Source organism: Lissotriton vulgaris, chromosome 4_1, assembly GCF_964263255.1.
Source record: "Lissotriton vulgaris chromosome 4_1, aLisVul1.2, whole genome shotgun sequence".
NCBI lineage: Eukaryota > Metazoa > Chordata > Amphibia > Caudata > Salamandridae > Lissotriton > Lissotriton vulgaris.
Window position 1 is genome coordinate 1,942,066,784 of NC_141691.1, and position 20,728 is coordinate 1,942,087,511.

At 44.2% G+C, this 20,728-nt stretch overlaps 1 protein-coding gene across 1 annotated transcript in view; it reads right to left on the minus strand.

Annotated features, from left to right (window-relative positions):
• Nucleotides 1–20,512, minus strand: part of COL22A1 (collagen type XXII alpha 1 chain) — a 994,625-nt gene extending 974,113 nt beyond the window's left edge. Inside the window, exon 1 of the mRNA XM_086966258.1 lies at nt 20,377–20,512. The gene's annotated coding sequence lies outside the window, so the exon portion shown is untranslated. The remainder of the gene's footprint in view (nt 1–20,376) is intronic.
• Between the last annotated feature and the right edge of the window lie 216 nt (nt 20,513–20,728).

The window sequence follows — 20,728 nt, forward strand, 5'->3', positions numbered from 1 at the left end:
AAGTCACCACATTAATTTTGGCTGAGAAACATAGTTTGGTGTTGAAAATGACTCCCAAGTTTCTTGCCTTCTGCACTGGCTTTGGTAGATCGCCTAGCTCCCAGGGCCACCAGGATGCATCCCAAAAGAAGGTCTCCTTTCCAAAAAGCAGAACCCCGGTTTTGTCTGAGACAATTTCTCTGTATCCAGCCTGCAACCTGTGCCATGCAGCTGCAGAAGTTGTTTGCATCTTTTTACACCTGTGATGAAATAGACACCACTATCTGTGTGTCATCCACATAGAAGAATATGGCCAGGCCAAAACTATGAATAAGATTGACAAAAGGGGTGACATACACATTGAATAGGGTAGGGCTAAGCGCAGAGCCCTGAGGTACCCCACAAGGAAGGGGAAAAGGTCTAGACCTTGCATCTCCCATCTCTACCCACTGTTGTCTACCGTCAAGAAACTAGCTCAGCAATGTTAATGCAGTGTTTCTAAAGCCAAGTGAACAAATTAATTTAATAAGAAGTGTGTGGTGAGCCGTATCAAAGGTGGCGGAGAGATCCAATAGGGTCAATGCTTCTCTGCCGCCCTTTTCCACTACTCCTTTTATTTCCTCAAATGCAGCCATCAGTGCTGATTCAGTACAATGGTTTGCTCTAAAACCGTATTGAGAAGATTCAAGCAAATGATTGGTGTCCAGAAAAGTTAGAATTTCTTCATTCATTGCCTTCTCTAAAATCTTGGCAGGAAACAGAAGACGGGAGATGGGTCTGTAGCTTCCCACCTGCTTAGGAACCAGGGAAGGTTTTTTTCACCAAAGGGAGAATGGAAGCTTTTTACCATAGTTGGGTATTGCCCAGAGCTTAGTGTCTTATTTAATAGGTCCTTGAGTGAAGCGGCCACCTAGCTGGCCGCAAGATTGATAACCAGTGGTGGACAGGGGTCTGAGGGGGCCACTGATTTAATGGATCTTATGAGACTGATTGTTGTTTCCCATGTGAGTGGTGAGAACCTCTCGAAAATGGGTGTTTCGCAAGACCCATAGGCTGATCCAGAGTTCAGGACCTCTTCCTGATTTGAAATTGTGTCAATACTTGATGTATTCAAAGAGAACGCTTGAAAAATAGAATTGACTTTGAATTGGAAAAAATCAGCCAGCTGATTGCAAAATAATTCATCAGGAATAAAGGTGTTGTGGTTATTCCCTTTGGACAGGTCTTTGACTGTTTTAAAAAGTTCCCTGGTAGATTGTGTAGCTAGTCCAATTTTCCCAGAGAAATATTTAGTCTTTTCTGCTTTGAATAACTCTTTATACTCAGAAAGTAATTATTTATATTGAATTTTTTCGGCTGATTAATACTCTTTCCTTCATTTGCACTCCTGAAGTCTGCACTTCAGTTGTGCAACTTTTAGTTCCTGCAAGAACCATGGGGCTGATGGATTTTTCTTGTAGCTTGTTAATGTTTTTTCCGGTACCGCTTTGTGACATGCAGCATCTAACCAGTGAGTGTAGCTAATTGCTGCATTATTGTCGGGAGCGGGAACTGATTTACAAAGAGTGTCCTACAGAGCCTCCACATTAAGGTTTTTCCATGGCCTGTATTTGATAGTTCTAACTCTACTATTCTGTGCTGCTCTGTTACAGGGAGTTGTGATTGAGAAAAAGACTGCCTTATGATCTGACCATGGAAATGACGCGCCCAGTCCCTCCTAGTCATTTATTGGCTGGGAGTAAAAGAAAGACTGGAGTGCTATACCCCAAAGATGGCGGCCGGCCCAGAAATGAGTCAGTGTACAAAGTATGTGGAAACCTCCCCCTGGCTCGCTCCACACAAGACGGAAGTGGACTGAGGATTCAGGGGAGCTCCAGAAGGTAAGAGGAACTTTCAGTTAAAACCAGATATAGCAGCAATATGAGGCCCAGTAGAAGGCAATAGTAAAATCAATCTAAAAACACACTTTAAGGAACCAAAGCAAGCGGAGCTCACTGATGCTGAGTATGCCGCCCGCTCCTTCAGTTTTTCTCTGCCTTAAAGGTCAATTTCTCCTTTTAAATAGGCTATTAAGGAAGACAAGTGACAAATCCAGTCCTATATATATTCTAGGTTATTATAAACAAGCCTCTTCTGTGCTCTAACTCAAATCAGCTTTCCTTTGGCCTGAAGTCACCCTTAAGAACTCTCTGGCAAATATTTTCATTGAATCTCCCGCAGTCTATAAAAAACAGGGGGATCCATTACCAAGGTCATCTCACCAGAAGAGACATTACACAGACACCAACTAAACAGTAGATGAACAGCTCATCATCTATCTTATTATTCATTGGTCTACAGTCCCAGCCCTTGAAAAGTGGAACAACCATCAGGAATCACAATTCAGAGCAAATGCTGGTCTCTTCGCTGAGGACCTCTTTGGAACCATTCAACATTCGCTTTACTGCTACTTCAGACCCAAAGAGCTTGCTCCTAACTGTGATCAACACATTTCTCAGCAAGTTCAATGCAGAACACCTCAAACTCACCTCAGCCAATCTCAATAGGCTGTCCCATTGCATCACTAAATCCTCATGAAGATACATGGTGCAAACCATCAATAATCCCTAAAAGGAAATCTTCTCAAAGTAGACCCAACTATGTCAATAAAAGGCCATGACAAAAGAACTCTCAGCTTCATGTACTATTATTTCATTTGCAAAAAGTGGTTACAAATGGAGCACCAACTTTTTGCAAATGGAAGAGTATTTTGCAATTTGGCCTATGTAGAAATCAGTGGGTTTAGAAATGTTGAATTGCAGGAAGTCGCAGAATGACCTGCCTATTTATTATTCATTAGACAGATCTCAATTTGCAACCCCATGCAATTGGCCACAATCGCAGGAATGGTGGCCAACAAGGGTCACCAGACTACCATGTCTGTGATTGTGTTTATATAAAGAAATTGTTTTTTTCAATGCTTTCTATTTTCCTTAAAGGAAATGTGGCTGCGCTGAACACAATTTTTCTATTTGTAAAGTTTTACTGGGAGTTGGCAGTAGTCCCAGTGACCACTGCCCTCTCTCCTTGTAACTTTTTGTAAGATTCACAAAGAGGAAGTGTTTAAATGGGGCCTGTTCCCTCTGCGAATCAGTTACCACCCCTGCCTTGGGGTTAGTAACTTTTCAATGTTTTGTGAACGGTCAGAAGGGATGCCCAAAACAAATCCTTTCCAAATAGCAATTCTGAAACTATTTCTATATCCATTCAGTGATTTCTAAATCCATTTCTAAATTTCTTTTTGAGTCTAGTACCTTTAAAAAATATTTTTAAAATACGCAAACCCCCCAGTTTACCGAATCTGAGGGTTTGCGAATGCTAAAACCCTGCAGACATTTTATTTATTATTATTTATTTTTATTTGGCGGATTTATAGAGCGCGCAGCTACCCAACAAGGGTCTCCGGGCACTGGACAGGATGGCAAGCAGAGTCGCAGTGGCTGCTAAACAACAATCCCGACAGACAGACATGAGGCCTTAGTCCTGCCAGTCCGATGAAGATATCCTGATGACACCCATTTATATGGTAAAGCGTGAATTGGGAATACGGCAAGTCACCTCCCAAGGTGTCTGCTGTAAAATCAAAAACATTCCATAAGGCAGAGTCGAAGGCATCCAAATGGTAATTTACTTTATACTAGAAAATTTGCATTTCAGAGGCTCTGTCAAAGAAATCAAACAAAATTCACTGTAGCCCTTAGTGTGTGTCTATTCTATATACCTTCGTGAATAACGAGTTCTAGGCTGATATCTCTGCTGCTCCAATAACCTACATATTCACAGGTCTTTCTCAGCAGGCAGTGCTTAACTTGAGCCAGTGGTTTCCAATGCTCAGCACAAGCACTTAATTTTCAACACTTTTCATGAGCACCAGTTATGGACAAATTCACTTATTGTAGGCATGGGGAGTTGAAATGATTCACCCAGAATCACAGGATATTGAGCCCACACTGAGACTCTCACCTGGTTCCCAGCTCCAAAGTCGGCAGCTCTAGCCGTTATGCCACATCCTCACCTCACTTTTATGGTAAATAGTTGGTTCTGTTTTAGGTGGCGGCAACAGAAGGAATGGGCTGGTGCAAACTGCCTCCTGACGAGAGTCCCGGTACTTATTTTTTTACAAATGAACCACTGTCCATCTTGCCCCAGCCATTCAATTATTTCTCACTCTCTCTTAAACACACTCTCCTTTGGTGCACCCTCCTCCCCCCCCCCCCCCAAAACCTTGCGCTCTCCAATTACTTTACTTATGGATCACCTATACAGATGTCGGGGGAGGGGGTGAAGGAAATCAATAGCTTTTAGTCTGGTGTTCAATAAGGAAATAGAGGCAAGTTTGAATGCTACTGTTGTGCATTGCATGAGTGAAACTCTGTGCAGTATTTGGAATTAGCCTGTCTCCCAACCTCTTTAAAAAACAAATCCTGCTCAGGAGTTGTTTCCAAGTTCAAGAGCAAAGCCTTTGTAGAATTCGATCACCCGCAGGCAGGCAACATTACAAAAAACATTCAAGTTTATGAATGCTTTGCTAGGCATCTCCAGGCAGAAATGGGTCAGAGGGCACCACATTCTTAATAGCAAATGTAAAGAATAGATGTTTGACACGTGGCCGTTGAGGCTGGGAGAGGAGGATTCCATCTGGGTCAGGTAGAGGCAGGCCGACCCTGGGGGTGGCAGAAAACCCGAGCCCCGCGCTCCTGCGCTGCCCCAAAGCCCCCTCTCCAGTGACGCCATCAGTGCAGTATTCAGGACAGCAGGCATCCGGGCGAGCTGTCAGACAGCACAGCAACAAACTCACAGCCAGCACCCTCATTCCAGATGCTACCGGCGTGACTAGACACAATGGAGCTTTAGTGCAAAATAGTCAATATTTAGATTTTTAATGATGAAATTGGTTTGTGTATCAACACTAAAAATAAAAATGGATAAAACTTTAAAGGGATGAACATGATTGCCTATCATGATAAAGTTCACAAAGTATCTTGGGGGTAGGCGATTTACACTACAGCAGTTTGGAAAATCCATGCACGAATTTTCTGTCAGTTTCAATAGATTCATTTCAGAATTTGGTCTGTAAAATCGGTCATCCTTACAAATGCAATCATTGATATTATTAACTGTATTGCCTACATTAGAGCCTAAAATGTGAAACATGAACATTTTAAATTTTGACATAAAAGTTTTAAAATACTTCCTAATGTACTAAAGTGCATTTTGACTCAGCCGCTAAGCGTGGATTATTCCTCCTGTGCTCTGACTGCGTATTTTTTTTTCTTATTGTTCTTCAACCTTTTCTTTCTATTTTTTTTTTTTTAACATAGTATATAGCTTACAGCCCGGAGGTGGAGCTTGCGGCTTGGAGGCGGAGCTTCCAGCTCGGAGGTGGGTATTTAGCCATGGCTGAAATCTCCAACTCTGGGCCGGAAGCTCCGCCTCCAAGCCGCAAGCTTCGCCTCCGGGCCGTCAGCTCCGTCCCCAAGCCGGAAACTCTGCCTCCGGGCTGGAATTTCCGGCCCAAGTGCGGACGTAAAGTTAGTAGTCTTAAATCTATTCTGTGAATACCAAAAGTAGTAAGTTCATTCTGTGAATCCCGAAAGTAGTAAGTTCACTCTGTGAATCCCGAAAGTAGTAAGTGCATTCTGTGAATATCAAATAGTAGTAAGTTTAGGATTTAGTCTTAAGTTCATTCTGTGAATCGGGACCCTAGTATATCTGGCACCAGGTTACTTACTTTGCCTAATGCTCAAGGTTTCTAACAAAGCCACCTCTGGCTGAATAACCTGACCGCCCTTTGCGACTTCCCAATTCCCTTTTTAAAGCTGGGGTGTTCCTTGGTGCCTCCGAGCCCTCTATCAATCGTTAAATAAATAAGCACGAGCCACCATCTGCATGACATACAAGAAACAATCCTCATGTGCCACTCATAAACAGCCTGGTAATGTACAACCTTATTATCAATAAACACACTTGTGTTACACCGGTTAATAAACTAATTATTCCCTCTGTCAGTCCTGGGTGGACCTCCTGACCAATTATCTGTCTGCTTACAATCACTGCAAGCCAAGTGCGGTTCATCTGTGACTCCTAGACAATGCATTTGGAAGTGATTCCAGCTGCGTACAATCAGTGAATGCCACAAGGGCCTCTTGGGTGGACCCATTGGGCATTTATTTGGCTGCCCACAACAGGTCCTCTGTCACTCCTGTAAACTGCATTTGCCACTTATCTAAGCTGTCTGAAACTAGGCCTGGGCGAAATTTAAATTACACAGGCATAATTCTCCACCAGGGGATAGGATTATGTTGATGCTTGGTTTACTCCATAATGGACTTCCTTGTGGCTTAGAACGATATTCAGAATCTGGGGTTCTGTTTACTTCTAGTAGGACTGCATATAGATTGCCATTGGTTCCACTATTTTCAGATGGTAGCTATATTTTTGCATGATTCCTCACTACATTGAACACTACAGAACAGCATGCACATTCACCTGAATGACTGCCTACATGACAAATAGCATAACCTTGGAAGCATATATATGGTATGCCAGATTGTATAAAGATTTGTGACAACTCTAAATAACATATTGCATGACAAATTGCATGGAAAACCACTAACTGACGGTGTCACATCTTTGTGATAAACAGCATAGCAAATGTTTTACTCAATATGTATGACATTTATCTCTGTTGTAAGTATCCCACAGGGTAGCTTGCTACTCATGCGCAAAGTGCTTCAGCACTCCGTAAGGAGTAGGTCTATGCACATCCCACTACAAGGTAAAACATTCTAATGGTGTGAAAGATCTCGTATAGCTCGAAATACAATTGTAACCTTCATATTTGAGGACTCACATAAATTTACATGAGATAACATATTGCAAAATGAGTGACATGCCATGAAAACAGCATGACAAACTGCAACCCTTATGCGTAAATACAATGCAAAGATAGGGCTCTCATATAGTGTGCTATGAATCTACAAAGTGCTTCAGTGCTTCATCATGGATAGTAACGCTACACAAATTCTCCTATCATAGTACCTTAATAGGAGATAGATCAACTTTGTGCTCATTGATACGTGTTCCTGCACTTATTCCATTTCCTCTCAGATTCACAAAGTAAAAATCCTGAAAGGATTTGTGGTTCTCAGAGTTAAGTTAGTGACTTAGAATTGAGTCTAAACTATGGTCCCAGCACAGTTAATAGTAAATAACAATAGTTAATCTATAATTACTTGCCCAATGTTCACCGGTTAGCCTTTAATAATCTGAGAAGAATCTTGTGCATTTTCTGGCCACTAACCATCTCCATCCAGGAACTGCTCACCAGATGCAAGCAAGAGAGCATGGGCACCATCATTATGAGAAAAAGATTGATAGGACACACCATCAAAAGAGAACAAGACTCCATCACAAAGACAGATCTCCACTGGACCCCAGAAGGCAAGTGAAAGAGGTAGGCCAAATAACACCTGGAGGCAAACTGTGGAAGCAGAAGTGAAGGCCCTGAACCACAGCTAGAACGACATACAGAATCATGCCCAACACAGGCAGCAGTGGAAGTCCTTTGTTGCTGTCTTACATGCCAGCTGGCATAATGGCGCATTAAGTAAGTAATATTATGGGAGTCAATATCATGGTTAGAACATATGTACAGGTCAGCATTTCTTTCTCAGGTAAATAGCGTCACATAGAAACCCCACGTATGTTCGGCGTGGTCGTACAAGTGGTTAGCAATTTTAGCAAGAAATCAGCCTGCTTAATTACACATATTCTTTATGGTCTGCAGGGTTCCTGAGTAATCTATGTCAGACAGTCTGTTTCAAACACAGTGATCCCTCCTTGAAACAAGTTACAGCTTCTGTAGATAATTCAGATAGGGAAAGCCTAAGTTAGTTTGGCTACCGACCTGCTCTCCCACAATATTAGGATAAGCTGACACACACATTTGCACACAGACATTAAACTAAACAAGAGGCATTTTAATGAAGAGGCAGAATAAATCCATTTAATACAGCATCATGTCATCCCGGTGATCAACTCCTCTCTCTGCCTGTTTACTAAGAGAAGAGAACCAACAGGAGACCTGTGAATTGGGTCTGTTCATCCCACATGGATAGGACACAACTTGAGTTTAAACCTGGGTTCACGAGGGAAATCGTCACCTTAAACAAGCTGGAAATTCAGCAGCATATTTACTTCCAGAGAAATTCCTAGAGGCAAACTTTAAGAGCTCATTATTCTTGAAACCTCCTCTCTTAATAATGGAATAGGCCATAAGAAGATCTTCTACACGGCTTTGGAGGTTAAGAGGATACAGGCTGAAATCCTGAGCAAGTCATTGCACATACTGCTGCACACCACTGGTTTGCTTTAACTGAGGAGATGGGGTTTGGCAGTCCCCACTAAGTGGCGGGAAGAGGGCTACAGTGGAAGCGGGCAATGACTTGCGATAGAGAAGCTGGAGCCGATGCCGAGCAATGCTTTCCAGGAACCTGCACAACACGCAACACTCACCGACCGTCCAGTAACCACTGCGGGGTATGATCATAACAGGATGCAGGAGAATCAAACCTCGCACTAGCCAGGCTGTGGTTAGGCGCCAGCTCATAGAGGAGGAGGCGTGTTACATCAGCCCAGAATCGGGACTGGAGCCACCACTTGGCTCCCATGAGCTAACTTTTTGGGAAACACCAAGTCATGCCTTACTACTAAGAGTCAAAGAGCACTAGAAGTAACAATGAGAGAACCATACAGGGGAAATATGACATGTATGGAAGTACAAACTAAGAGGTCAGACTTCTAGTAAAAACAGAAGCTTTTGACCATTTAGCACAGACAATAAATGATCTCTTAATGTAATTTAGCCCCATGTGCTGTGAGCGGTCAGATGTGTAGCACAACGGGTGCAGGGTTCACTTCACTACTCACTAATGTGCACCAGGAGTTTGGAAGGACAAGGCTTTGTTTTAGTGCATCAAGCCACTGAGCCATTCTGAGAACTGCACGACAAGAAAACTAAACGCTACAGGGGGCATGTTACCATCAACTAGCGATAATTATCGCTATGTTGGCTTAGCGGCAATATTAATATCGCCGAGCTCCGCCGATTTTTATCGCAGATAAACCTTGCTATTATCAAGGTTTATCTCAAAAGCGATAAAAATCGGCTGAAATGCATGAATATCGCTGGAAAGTCAGCGATATTCATGCATTAGCGAGCTAATGCTCTTAGCTATGTTATCCACCTACCATTGGATAACATGGCTTAGAACTTCTCAGGGCAGGTGTTAGCTTTTGGAGATATTCACGCTTAGCGCGAATATTTCCAAAAGTAGGTAATAGGAGATAGCGATGTTAGCGACTGTTTCAAGTCGCTAACATCTTGGCACGCCCACTTTGCATGTCATTAGCGATAAATATCACTGACATGCAAAGTGGGCCCAAAGATGATCGCTATCTCCTACTAGCTGTCGCTAACTGGTGTTAGCGACAGCTAGGTAATAGGACGATAAAATTATCGCCGCTTTAGCTGGAAAAATTCCCGCTAAAGCAGCGATAAGGCCCTTGGTAATATGCCCCCAGGTGTTTGAAGCTCGGAGGAAGCTCTCAAAGAACTTAGATAACATTTTTATAAACAAGAGCACACAGGAGGCTTTCAAAATCTGGTAATTGTGCGAGTTTCAGAAAATGCCAAAATTAGCCCCACCCTCCAAATATTCTCTGTGATTGCAGATCCCTTAACATAATATGGTAAATACGTGTCCATAAAATATGGAAAAGTGGAAAAAAGTCCAGGAGAATGCTTTGATGTTATCAAACAGTATATCTGCATACAAAGTTCTGTTTACATTCCAGATGCTGCTTGTAAAGTCATGCACACAGTAGGAGAAAAATGCTTTCTATGTCCATGACATCACAACCCGTAAGTACAACGCAGACATAACAATGAAGAGATTCGTAGATCACAGCTCTGCAAACTCAACTCTCTACAGATACTTGTAAGTCCCTCCAGAATGCTTCATATAGAGGGTTCTGCATCATCAAATGCTGCTCAGTGCACTTGACATTGTCAGATATAGGAACTGTAATGGTAGTAGGTTTTCTCAGGATCGCACATTACTACAGTGGCGGTGCCACCCTAAATGTTTGGTGGGGCAACCACTGTCCAGCAATGCCTGGTCAACGCCAAAGCTGTCAGTCATGGCTCTATATAAACAGAGTTTGTAAACGAACCACTGGCTTTGAGGCTGAAGTCAGTGCAGAGTCTTACAGTGCATCAGTTGGTTAAGAATAATTTTTAAAAAATGTAGTCACACAATGTATGCACTGGCTCGCCTCTGGTCCTCCTGCTTCAGTCCCTCGGCGCTGGTCTGCAGCAGTTGCAGCCAGGGCAGGTAAGCGGTGTGGGTTGGTGGGCGGGGCGGGGCTAGGCGTTGGGGAGGGGGAGTTGACAGATGACGGAATAGGATGTATTTATTTATGTATTTTATTTTCCATATTCCGTTGTCTGTCAACTTTCCCCCCCACCCTGCCCTGCCCCACCGCGCTTTCCTGCACTGGCCGCTGCTGGTCTGCAGGCTGCAGCAGTTCTCCACACCAATCCGAACGCTGCTCTACTGCTGCTGATAATGTTAGCAGCATGAGAGCAGAGCCAGGATTGGCTGGAGCTGACTGCCTCGAGGCTCACGTATGCCTGCTCTTCACCTAGCTGTCTTAGACATCTGGGTGAAGAGGTTTATACTGCACACATCAGGCTGGCCTTCCCAAGACATCCGGCCAAAGTGACATGCGCACTGTGAACTGGTGGAGCGAGCACCACTCCCTGCTGCCAATCAGCAGCAGCGGCCGACCACCAAACACAATTCAGGCTGGGAAAAGTAAAAAGTAAAATGGTAATACATTTATTTTATTACCATTTTATTTTTCACCTTTTGCGGCACTCGCTGCAGGAGGGCGATGCTCGTATGCCCTAATGGAGGGGGTGCTGCTGCATTATTGTTCTAGTGTTGCAGCCATGTGTACAGCAAGAACGAGGCAGGGGATACACACAAAGTTCGTCCTACCACCTCCACCCAAAATCACTACACAAGGGGTAGAGCTCGAATTTCCCAAGTCTAACATCAACGAGTTACTCCTTGTAGCCGGCCCCTCTCCAAGGCTGAACTACTGAACATAGACCCCCAGAATATCGACATACAAGAATATCGTGGACAGAAGATCAAGGGACAGAATACCAGATGGTAAGTGAATATAGGGAACTATAGCATTACTATTCCTAACTCAGCATCTAGGTACCCTGAAGAATTCTATTACATAGGTACATATGTGGAGTTAGGTATAGGAAAACGATACTTACTTACCTTTTGATATTTTGGATTCAGCATTTTGTCCTCGATATTCTGGATTCGATATTCAGAGTGCACACCGGTCCCTAAAAGTCAAATGGAAGAACACATCTGCACAGGTGGTATTCACTGCATGTGCCTTATTTCTCTTGAATATAATTCTTCAGAGAAATTGACTGAATTCAAGAAGAATTGTGCTTTCCTGCAAGCGATCCATAATTCTGATTGTATAGGGGAATACGCTCACCTCTAAGGCCGTACCACTCTTCCTCTTTGGTTGAAGGCACAGGTGCTCAGTGTCGTATCATGGGTGGGCCGGGCGGGTCCATGTAATATTTTCAGACTAATAAACTATTCATATTTAACATGGAATATGTCATTATTATTATAATTCTGTGAGGGATGGGCCCTCACTGAGCTGTAGGCCAGGATATTGAGGGATAAAATAGGTGGCACAATAAAATGGCGGCCTAAACATAAACTACAAAATATTGCAAAGGTATGCCTACATAGGTAACTATAAATGTAATATTCGTAACTCTACAGCCACATACCTTGGATATATATAGTAAAAAGGTACATATATGCAATGTTAAATCTACTAGCCCTATATTTACCCAATTAAACATAATGTCAAGACATTGTTGTCCTTGGAATCTAGGCCACAACATTTTGATTGGCAATATTCTGCCCACAATATTCTGTTAGAGAACCCCTCAGGAAAAGTAGACAAATCAAGTTTGATGTGTACTCGGTGGTTTGTGGGAACTAACTTGAAAACAAATTAGGGAAGTTGAGTGAACTCTTCGGGCAGACGGCGGTCCCTGAATGTAGGTGCTGGGCGGGGAGTCGCAGGCGTTGAAAGGACGCGGCGTGAATATTGCCCAAAGCCGTCCTGACCCAGGAAGTCTACGAGTTTCTAATGATTTGTACCTTTAGGCTACTGTACTCTACAGTGTGCCGGCACGGTTAATATCCGTGAGTAATTTCTCTTTTACTATTTAATTTTTGTATTTTTCACATTAAGTGCCTCACGGGAGGGTGTACCTTAGCGCGTACATACCCCCGGAGTGCCATTTAGGTGTGGTCCTGACGAATGCTGTGCGATCCCGCTTTTTTGACAGCAGAAACATGTTGACCAGTTATTGTAATTAAGGACACAGGTCTCCTAATATAGTACCATTGGTTGTCCAACCTTCACGTTTTTAACCTTAATACAGGTTGGCCCGCATTAAATATTTTGTTTGGGTTTTAACCTTGTATTTTTTAATTCTGCACTCACGTATTTTGCACACTCATTTGAGTTTAATCACTAGTACACTCACCATCAAACCCGCTCCGCTGTAACTCAGGCGTTGTAGCACGCTGGGGTGGCATTCGGTCACCCCAGCGGGGACCCAATGAAGAAGCATGTCACCAACTAGTGGTGAGTGAGGGTCCTTCTAAACAAAAGGCTGCTTGCCTTGCCTTGTTGGATACAGTCATCCCTGTCCACAGGGTGGTCGCCTCTTTACAATTAGGATCAGACATGCTAAAACATAGTACTACCTGACCCAGGTAGGGGTCCGGGATTAAACTGTCACTTTATTTTTACTTTAGTATCTGGGTTTTAAGTTACACATAAGCACTCCACTACTAATTATAGTTATTCCATTACAAAGTTTTCCCCCAAAAAAAGCCAATTTGACATAACCGTGCCTATTCCTGATATAAAAGTCACGTTTGGAACTTTAAAACTTCATCGTAATCACATGGACAGTTAGTACCGCGCAAGTCAGCGATTCAAACTCTTCCTTCAGCACATATAGGTCCCAATCACAAAGTTGTTAGTGTACCTAACTCTTTGGTGCACAAACAAAGCATTAGCAAGAAGGATGAATAGGGGCCCTCAGAAATGGGAACTGCTCAGATCACACCACCAGTATGCTGCAAGTTTGAAGAGGGTAAATCTACTTGGAGAGGGAACAAGTTTTAAATTGAACTAGTGAAATTGTGCAGAATGCAAGTTTCACTTCATTTCTTTTGCTGGTGGAGAGCCTGGTTCAAACAGTAAATGTCTTTCCAAGTGACTTTTTCTGCTCAAACCCATCTCCTGTCGGTTATTTCAAGTGCATAATGTATACGAGTTATGCCCTTGAATTAAAATTTCTAATGTTTCTTGTGTTTTATAAGCAAGCCACATTTAAAACTATTTGCCTAATTTTATGTACAAGTTGTTAAATTTTGTGAAAAACTGGGTGTTTGTTGCTGTTTGCGGATGGGTGCACTAGCATATATTGCTGAACAACCACAAACTTGCGAGTTTGTGAGTATTCACGAAAGATCTCGTCTCATCTGAAGAACCTTCAGTGTTTTTCTGTTAAAAAAAGGGTCCAGTTTCAAATCCGGACTCTTATGCACAGAGCTCTGCAGCAGTCTGGACTGGCATATCTGTCATTCAGGATTCAATTCTGCTCTCCCCTAAGAACTTTGTGTTCTTCCCTCCGCCATTATGCCCAAGTTCCATGGGTCTCATTTATGAGAAATGACGCATCGCTGCGTGAAAGCAGCAACGCATCACCTCTCAGTGCGCACTCCTTGCGACATTCCTGATGCGTCATATTTAATGTATGACGCATCATGTCGCAAGGAGTTACAGCTACGTCAGTATTTCTGACGTATCTGTATGGCGCAAAAGTGACGCATTGCTGGAGTGTGTCACAAAAGTGACGCAACTCCAGCAATGCGTCCTTTCACATGGGGCAAGCCCATGTGAAAGGGCCTGCGTCAGTCTTACGCCTGCTGTGAGGCAGGTGCAAGATTTTACGCAACGGCGTCCTAAAAGTGACGCAGTGAAATCTCATAGATTTCACTGCATCACTTCTACGACCCTTCCTTGCGTCAATACGCCCCCCTTGCATACATTATACCTGGCACAGGTATAATGTTGCGCAGGGGTTTACAAAGTGACGCATATACCTAGATGTGTCACTTTGTAAATATGGCGCAACAAGGCGCATTTTTTACGCCAGTGGTGCGTCACAAAAAGTGACGCACCGGCGGCGTAAAAGTGACGCACAGCCTCATAAATGAGGCCCCATGGGTCAATCGATCAAAGATCCTTCTCCCTACTAGCCCCGTAAACTTGGAACAACATGCCTTCGAATTACGCCAAATGAACAATGAATGGTCTTTCAGAAAGCACCTTAAACCGTGGCTTTTCGCTCTCTAATTCTGTCTCTTTGCATTCTCCTACTTTCTTAATTAGCAGCCGGACACTCCTCGGAGTAGCCTTGCGCTCTAGAAATCCCGACATTCATGCATTAACAAGTAGTTTCCCACCATGAAAATGCACCTTAGAGACACACGTCTATACAGGTGAAAATATACACCCTTGATTCTAGTTATGTGGCATATATAATCATGGGAGTAACCATAAAGAGCACATGTCCAATCTTTTTTTTTCTCTCATGGATTTTGCGAACTGGTCTCAAAGTCGCATAAGGGGCTGTTGGCCCCAACTCTTTTTCTTTTTTTTAAGTTGTATATAGCACAGACTCGGCCCAAAGGCATTGGAGCACTTTAAATTGGCATCAGTCACATTACTCAATTGTCAAATTCATTTTTTGTAGGCACAGGAAGATTGTGATTGACCCAGAGTCCCTGGATGTTGAGCCGACACCGGGACTCGAACCTGATTCTCCAGCTCCAAAGGTGGCAGCTTTGGCCTAAAAAAAACACCCATCCCCAATAACAGAAGGTCATGCGATATGATTGGGTATATGGTTGATGGGTTGGAGTTTGCTGCCAATAGTGACGCTTAGTGCTGCCTTCTGATTGGTTAGCTTCACACCTGTGACATCTTTATGTACTCTGACTACGTCACCATAAATGAGCTACCTGTTGTAGCTGTTTTCTTTCATCCCCAGAGTAAGTGGCCTGGGAAAAGATTATTCAAATGATTATATATCACTTTATTCGATCAAAGATATGATCATACACATCATAAAAATTATTCAAATTAGCATCTGACAGTACTACTCAGTCCACACTCAAGAAAAGTGAAATATGGATATTCCTACCAATAAAAGTAAAAATGTACGTGCTGCCCAAGGATAGACAGTGGCTTGTGCCTGTGGTTTCTCAGATTCCTCCATTCTGCCTCTGCATGTTCATATTTCTAGGTCCGAACTAAACCCAGCACCCCTCAAGCCATTGACTCAGCACACTGCCTCCTCGCGCCTGTGGAATGCAGCCCCTCGGGACCGCAGATCCATCAACACTCTCTGCAGTTTAAGAAAGGGCCCCTCAAGCCTGCTCAGTCTATCGAGACACAGAGAACTGATATCTGTCGCATACAGTATACGCTGGGGGATGCAGCGCTTAGAAGTGGTTCCTAGCCCATTGAGACACTATTTAACTTGTGCAGGTGGCGGGCATCCGTACTCCTTTTTGGCGACCACAACTTACTTTTTCTCATTTGACTCGACACAGAGTGGGAGATAGAAAGGCAGAAAAGGGAGAAGAAAGGAGACGAAAGAAAAAGATAGGAATACAGTGATAAACCGACAAAGCAGGGATGACATGGAATCTGCCAAAGTGAGGTAAATAGGCAGGAAGTATTCGGTGATGGAAGAAAGGCATGAAGTGGAATACAGGTTGGGTGCATTTCTTATTTAACCATGGATGTAACGAAATAAGTGTATATTTTAGAAGATTAACAAAAGTTAAACGCACAAATGATATTCAAGCACTTGATTCAAATGAGCTCTGTGAAGGGATTAAGAAACTATGTGTGCACCATACAATCACCTGGCAGCACGTGGTGGCTCTCCGCCCACCTTTACGAAATGAGACATTCTGTTTCCGCCTCTCTGATGTGAAGCAAAAGTCCAAAGACACATAGTGGCGGCCATTTTTGGGGTCACTGCATGAATTGCCATAATCTTGTGCACATCCATGATGTTCCCAGTCCTTCCCATAATCAGTCCTGTCATCTGGTCCTCGCAAGAACTGTTTAGTAATACATGTCTTTCCACACACAGCTGTGATTATATCTATTCTTGCTTCTCACCTCCTGCATTCAACAGGTCTGCATTCCTTGCAGTCTGAGACAGTTCCTGCCACTCTGAAAAATGACCTTTTGTCACTACTCCTAAATTGGAAGCTTTGATCTGTTCCCAGATGCAGAGATTTAAGCTTCACTTTGCAGTTTCTGATTCAATACCTTAACATCACTCTACAAATTCCATAATCTCATGACACCATTTCAATTATTTAGACTTGTTTTCCGTGACAACTTGAAATCTCAATTTTGACATCCTACCCAGTGGCATTATGCTCTCTGAAAATATAAGAGACAGACAACGAATCTATGTATATTTTAAGAACGTGCGACTAAGCAGCAGCATTGTACAGCCTAGGCCCTGGAGTAAATGACAGAGAGTGAGTACTTATGTTTATATGCAGGGCACAAGTCCTAATAAAAGAAGTGGGGGACGCTGTCACCGGAAGTGATGTCACAACAGGAAATGACATCACAAAAGGTGCCGAGCGCCTCCTCCCAGAGAGGCCAAAGAGTGAAGGCCAGCTTTTTGGCAGGGGGACGGCGTCCCCCCCGGAAAAACAAGTGGGGGGATACCGTCCACCCGCGTGGTACCCTGACTCGAGCCCTGTATATATGTATGTAGAAAGTATTCCTGTAGCGTGGGCCTAGCCAAAAGGCAATGGAACGCTGTATATCGTCAAAGACAAGCTTAAAGTCACCGACTAAGAGGAGACGGGTCTGGGCAGACAATGGCTAATGCATTGTGATACAGTGTTCTTTAAACAGGTGCGTCTACAACTCTTTCCTAAATTGGAGCAGCGATGGAGGCGGAGCACTCCTGATGGATACAGGGATATTGTTCCTGATCCTGGGTTCTTAGGTGGAAAAGCCCGCCTGCATTCTTTTTAATTATTTTTCACACTTCCTAGCCTGCAGCCTGATAATGTCCTGGCTGCGGGTGTGTCTACAACCCACAGAGATGGTGAGCTCGTCTGAAAGATAACTGGCAGTGCTGATCATGATGGCTTTGTAAGTGATGCTGCTGATTTTGAAGATGATGTGGAACACCAAGGGGAGCCGGCAGAGTTACAGGAGGAGAGGGCTTATGTGATCATATTTTTTAGACCCTGGATGACACAAGCTGTGGCATGTAGGATCCCCTTAGGGGAGCCAGCTTTACATCTAGGATGCCATGGAGTAGGGCATTACCACCACTCATATGCAAGAGTACGACGGTTTGTACAGTGGTATTGAATTCGCTTTCTGGAAGAAACTGTTTGACTTTCTTTTGAACAGAGAGCTGGTACCAGCCTTATTTGTTTTTGGGCAATGTGTTCCCTGAGGGTGCGGCTGCGGTCCAGCGGAATCCAAGTGACTTGCAGTTCAGTGAAAGATGGGGCTGGAAACCATCAAGTTTCATGTCACTGAGCCAAGTTTGTACTGTATTTATTGTTCTTGGCAAATAACAGGAATTATGCCTTGGTTTGTATTGTTAATGTCAGTTCAGCAGACTACACTCTCCTACCTACACGTGGAGTCAAATTGAAATTATTGGCCCAGCTCATTCACACATGTAGTGAAGAATGAATGAATCGAGGTCCAGTTGGCTGAAGAGGGTATCAAAGTGAAGAACTGCGCAGGCATGTCTTTGGGAGCGATGGTGAGAGCTTCCTCTATCAGGAGTGATCCTTCACTCAGTCCACAAATCCCCGTGGAGGGTTGAAAGATCTTTATGGTCCGTACAAGATCCATCCTAGAGCATGAGGCTCCTCTGCTGAAGCTTTGTATGGAGGTCAAGGGTCGAGGCTTGCTCCAAAGACAGGCACAGTCTAGACCGGCTACTTGAAGTTCAAACCCACCTACCCTTGCACCCCACTGTGGCATGGTGCCTGAGGGGGAGCGGCCCTAGTCTAACAGCCGGCGGCGAGCTTCTCTTTCCAATCCACCCTGCTCAGTCACCCAAGCGCTGACCTTAGCCACCAACATGGAAAGCTCGAAGCTATGTACAGTCCACCCAGACATATGAGTTAAATCACCACTTTTATTACAGGTCCACTTAGTGCCAAGAGTGAGCTTAGTGAAAGGAGCCACGCTCCACAACTGCTTCCGGGTTGACTTTAACTTCTTCATCTTCTTGAAGATGTCATGGCACCTGCGAGGGCTGGGCCTCCTCAATCTTGGTATCTGGAAGCATTTGGTTAGAGATAAGAGTGTGGTGTCTACAGATGCCATGTGATCGGCTGAAGCCTAAGACCTTATGGGCATGGCTCATATTCCATTGTGCGAGGGACACTTGGATGGCCCAGCGGGTGAACACCATCACTGAGTGTTACAACTGTTCTGCATTTGACACTTGCTTTATTCCCGCCTCTCAGTTTACAGACTAGAATCCGAGCTACCGTAGTGGCAGCATCCTCTGAGCTCGTGTCGCAGAGCTGCCAGGTGGCGCAATGTGTGTTCAAGAGCACCTATGGGCCCCTATGCATAATATAGTCTCGGCGTGAAAGCAGCAAAATACAAAAAATATATATGATTACAGCTTTACAGATGAACAGCAGTAAAGATGCATGATTGGAAATAGTGAGTTTAAACTACTAGTGTGAACTTTTTGGGTGTGTTCCTGCCTAATCAAACATATGAAAAATGCTACCTTTTTTACTGGATCTGTACTATAAAATTATTAAAATGTGTTTTATTTGAATAAAAATAGCTTAATTAAATCCCTCCTTCAGAAACAAAAAGAGTAGTTTTGGGATAAAAAAGAATATTGTGTGCTAAAGGTCACACTGTGTGACAGAGCTTGGGCATAGTAGTAGTTTTACAAAGTGCACTTAAGCTGGTTTAGCATTTACTGGATTTGTGTAGGGACCTTGTATGTAGGAGACCTGTTTGTTCCTTAGTAAATATGGGGCAAAGCTTTAACGACCCCCCCCCAGTTTGCTAATCCTGCCACTACTTAATTAAATTCCAGAAAAAAATATGTATTGCGTTTTTAAAGACCACTTGCTGCTAGCAGCTGCGTCCTTTGCCAGGGTGGTCCCCTGTGAGGCTCCATAAATGGCACATGCCATCCAGGTTACTTTGGAGGGTGGCACAGGGGCACCGCGTGGAGATCTCTTTCACGCAGAGGGAGGGTTTCACCGGCGGGACACGAACTCAACAAAGAGAGGCATTCGCCCCTCCATGCCCCCTGCGCCCTCACGCGGGGGGCACGTCACAACTAGCAGGCTGGCGTGCACCGAGCACATCTGTCACTTGTGAGGAACTAAATGGCTCTCCGTGGGGCCAATGGGCTGGCAGTGACTCAGGAGGTCAGCCAACCATGGCAGCCCGCCGGCACCTGCCGCCATTCACGCGACACCCCTGCCAGCACGCACAAAGCCAGGCCGCACTCTCTGAATCCGGATCACCAAGGGGTGACCCACGGCACACAAAACATCCCCCCCAAGGAAGGCAGGGATTTGGAACCCTCCACCCAGCCTTTGTTACAGCGTGGCCCTACACCAATGTCTGCCAAAAAACACCTGCATTACCATAATAAGGTCTGTGTGGTAAATTACATTAAGGCATCTATCTCTCTCCGGCATACATACATAGAACCGTCTGCTTCAGAAACGTGTTTCTAAAACTCCGCTCAAAGTTTTATCTCGCCACTTCGGTTTCCAGTTCATTTGCCCATACCACTATCGCATGAAATTTACAACGGGCTGCGTTAAACTCTTTACTTCAGGTGTGTATCTTGTGTACAATATTTTATCTCTTTAAACGCTCTCTGGTGAACCTGTAGCAGTTAGAAGAATCAAGGAAAGGCGAACTCGCCGTTTCATCCTTCCGAGGTCGATAGATACCCCAACCACCATGCAACCGGGTGATGTAACACCTCTTACATACACGCCTAGAAGAGCAAAAAGTGTAACATTAAGCGCTGTAAATAATATTACTCCCCACACAACAACGTAAATACAGTAATAAATGAGACCTTACCTAAATTCGAACCCGTCCTATACCAGCCAAAATATCCAGGTCCCGGATTGCATGAATAAAACAAACAATATATAAAATGCCTAAGGTTGCAAAGGTCTGCGACTGCTAGCAAGGTGCAGTAAGTCCCAGGGACGCTTGAAGGTGTCCGGAGAGGTGCGAGAAAGTCAGCGGTCACACATCCCAGGACTTCCAGGGGCGGGAGGGGGGCAGCGGAGCGGCGGCCGAGAACCCGGTGCGGAGGAGGGACACAGAGCCGTGGTGCCACCGGGAGGGGAACTGAAAGTGAAATAGGCGAGCGCTGGACAGCGCAGAGGGAAAGCGCTGGGGCGAGAAGGGGAGGGAGGGTTCTTGA